Here is a 249-nt window from a genome sequence, read left to right as displayed (position 1 = left end):
GTTGACCCCCCCTCCCCGCCCTTCCCTGCTGTGACGCCAGCCTCCCCATCCCCAGCGCCGCCCCGGAGGGGCCCTGCCTCAAGCTGGTCCCTGGTAGGAAATGCTCCTTTTCCCCCAGCCTGGATTGCAGGACCAGTGAAACCAGAGCTCCCAGCACCAGCAGGATCGATCTCCCAGCACCGGCCACCCTGACCCTGCCGTCCTCATGGCCCCTGCCCAGCCGTGGTGCCCGGGCCAGGACGACACGCC

This window comes from Nestor notabilis, unplaced genomic scaffold, assembly GCF_000696875.1.
Source record: "Nestor notabilis isolate BGI_N333 unplaced genomic scaffold, ASM69687v1 scaffold24386, whole genome shotgun sequence".
Lineage (NCBI taxonomy): Eukaryota > Metazoa > Chordata > Aves > Psittaciformes > Psittacidae > Nestor > Nestor notabilis.
This window is presented reverse-complemented; position numbering follows the sequence as displayed.